General features: G+C 42.6%; 7 non-coding genes across 7 annotated transcripts in view; all 7 read left to right on the forward strand.

The window, feature by feature from the left end:
- Positions 1-95: 95 nt before the first annotated feature.
- LOC145857270 (5S ribosomal RNA) lies at positions 96-214 on the forward strand. Its single transcript, XR_014378167.1, has one exon. It is a non-coding gene; the product is annotated as a 5S ribosomal RNA (ribosomal RNA).
- Positions 215-353: 139 nt separating this feature from the next.
- Positions 354-472, forward strand: LOC145886173 (5S ribosomal RNA). The gene has a single exon (XR_014397757.1). It is a non-coding gene; the product is annotated as a 5S ribosomal RNA (ribosomal RNA).
- Positions 473-881: 409 nt separating this feature from the next.
- Positions 882-1,000, forward strand: LOC145857271 (5S ribosomal RNA). Its single transcript, XR_014378168.1, has one exon. It is a non-coding gene; the product is annotated as a 5S ribosomal RNA (ribosomal RNA).
- Positions 1,001-1,139: 139 nt separating this feature from the next.
- LOC145883828 (5S ribosomal RNA) lies at positions 1,140-1,258 on the forward strand. Its single transcript, XR_014395404.1, has one exon. It is a non-coding gene; the product is annotated as a 5S ribosomal RNA (ribosomal RNA).
- A 409-nt stretch (positions 1,259-1,667) lies between these two features.
- On the forward strand, positions 1,668-1,786 carry LOC145851089 (5S ribosomal RNA). The gene has a single exon (XR_014372939.1). It is a non-coding gene; the product is annotated as a 5S ribosomal RNA (ribosomal RNA).
- A 139-nt stretch (positions 1,787-1,925) lies between these two features.
- LOC145884961 (5S ribosomal RNA) lies at positions 1,926-2,044 on the forward strand. Its single transcript, XR_014396541.1, has one exon. It is a non-coding gene; the product is annotated as a 5S ribosomal RNA (ribosomal RNA).
- Positions 2,045-2,453: 409 nt separating this feature from the next.
- Positions 2,454-2,500, forward strand: part of LOC145857272 (5S ribosomal RNA) — a 119-nt gene continuing 72 nt past the window's right edge. Inside the window, exon 1 of the ribosomal RNA XR_014378169.1 lies at positions 2,454-2,500. This exon is cut by the window's right edge and continues 72 nt beyond it. This is a non-coding gene — a ribosomal RNA (5S ribosomal RNA).

Below are 2,500 nucleotides of genomic sequence, written 5' to 3' on the forward strand. Positions count from 1 at the left end.
ACAAAGTTCAAGCTGCTTATCTAATTGGTGAAAATGCAATGTCTGTTTATCACACTCACTTTGACTATATATGTTGTAGCAAGAGATTGTTTCTCGCTTACGGCCATACCAGCCTGGGTACGCCCGATCTCGTCTGATCTCGGAAGCTAAGCAGGGTCGGGCCTGGTTAGTACTTGGATGGGAGACCGCCTGGGAATACCAGGTGCTGTAAGCATTTTGTCCACGAGGGTGTGCTCTTGCACTATTTCATCAGCAACACTGCCTTGTAGTAAGCATTTAATGATGAATTGACTAAATGTCTGTTTTATCAGACTCACTTTGACTATATATGTTGTAGCAAGAGATTGATTCTCGCTTACGGCCATATCAGCCTGGGTACGCCTGATCTCGTCTGATCTCGGAAGCTAAGCAGGGTCGGGCCTGGTTAGTACTTGGATGGGAGACCGCCTGGGAATACCAGGTGCTGTAAGCATTTTGTTCACGAGGGTGTGCTCTTGCACTATTTCATCAGCAACACTGCCTTGTAGTAAGCATTTAATGATGAATTGACAAAATGCAGCTTCCTGCCTTTTTAATAGGATCAAATTTCCTTGTGTTTTCAATTAGCATCTGCCTTGTATTTATAAGACAAACAAGAATATTGTTGCTGAATGCAGCTTGTGTGTGCTTTATGCTCCTTTGCCCTGTTCAAATGATGAAAGGAAATAAAGTTTGTATTTTATCCAACTACCTGTGCTAAAAAGTGATGGGAACAGTGTTTGTAATTTCTTCTACTTTTTCAGTGACACAAAGTTCAAGCTGCTTATCTAATTGGTGAAAATGCAATGTCTGTTTATCACACTCACTTTGACTATATATGTTGTAGCAAGAGATTGTTTCTCGCTTACGGCCATACCAGCCTGGGTACGCCCGATCTCGTCTGATCTCGGAAGCTAAGCAGGGTCGGGCCTGGTTAGTACTTGGATGGGAGACCGCCTGGGAATACCAGGTGCTGTAAGCATTTTGTCCACGAGGGTGTGCTCTTGCACTATTTCATCAGCAACACTGCCTTGTAGTAAGCATTTAATGATGAATTGACTAAATGTCTGTTTTATCAGACTCACTTTGACTATATATGTTGTAGCAAGAGATTGATTCTCGCTTACGGCCATATCAGCCTGGGTACGCCCGATCTCGTCTGATCTCGGAAGCTAAGCAGGGTCGGGCCTGGTTAGTACTTGGATGGGAGACCGCCTGGGAATACCAGGTGCTGTAAGCATTTTGTCCACGAGGGTGTGCTCTTGCACTATTTCATCAGCAACACTGCCTTGTAGTAAGCATTTAATCATGAATTGACTAAATGCAGCTTCCTGCCTTTTTAATAGGATCAAATTTCCTTGTGTTTTCAATTAGCATCTGCCTTGTATTTATAAGACAAACAAGAATATTGTTGCTGAATGCAGCTTGTGTGTGCTTTATGCTCCTTTGCCCTGTTCAAATGATGAAAGGAAATAAAGTTTGTATTTTATCCAACTACCTGTGCTAAAAAGTGATGGGAACAGTGTTTGTAATTTCTTCTACTTTTTCAGTGACACAAAGTTCAAGCTGCTTATCTAATTGGTGAAAATGCAATGTCTGTTTATCACACTCACGTTGACTATATATGTTGTAGCAAGAGATTGTTTCTCGCTTACGGCCATACCAGCCTGGGTACGCCCGATCTCGTCTGATCTCGGAAGCTAAGCAGGGTCGGGCCTGTTTAGTACTTGGATTGGAGACCGCCTGGGAATACCAGGTGCTGTAAGCATTTTGTCCACGAGGGTGTGCTCTTGCACTATTTCATCAGCAACACTGCCTTGTAGTAAGCATTTAATGATGAATTGACTAAATGTCTGTTTTATCAGACTCACTTTGACTATATATGTTGTAGCAAGAGATTGTTTCTCGCTTACGGCCATACCAGCCTGGGTACGCCCGATCTCGTCTGATCTCGGAAGCTAAGCAGGGTCGGGCCTGGTTAGTACTTGGATGGGAGACCGCCTGGGAATACCAGGTGCTGTAAGGATTTTGTCCACGAGGGTGTGCTCTTGCACTATTTCATCAGCAACACTGCCTTGTAGTAAGCATTTAATGATGAATTGACAAAATGCAGCTTCCTGCCTTTTTAATAGGATCAAATTTCCTTGTGTTTTCAATTAGCATCTGCCTTGTATTTATAAGACAAACAAGAATATTGTTGCTGAATGCAGCTTGTGTGTGCTTTATGCTCCTTTGCCCTGTTCAAATGATGAAAGGAAATAAAGTTTGTATTTTATCCAACTACCTGTGCTAAAAAGTGATGGGAACAGTGTTTGTAATTTCTTCTACTTTTTCAGTGACACAAAGTTCAAGCTGCTTATCTAATTGGTGAAAATGCAATGTCTGTTTATCACACTCACTTTGACTATATATGTTGTAGCAAGAGATTGTTTCTCGCTTACGGCCATACCAGCCTGGGTACGCCCGATCTCGTCTGATCTCG

This window comes from Salmo salar, chromosome 08, assembly GCF_965601325.2.
Source record: "Salmo salar chromosome 08, fSalSal1, whole genome shotgun sequence".
NCBI lineage: Eukaryota > Metazoa > Chordata > Actinopteri > Salmoniformes > Salmonidae > Salmo > Salmo salar.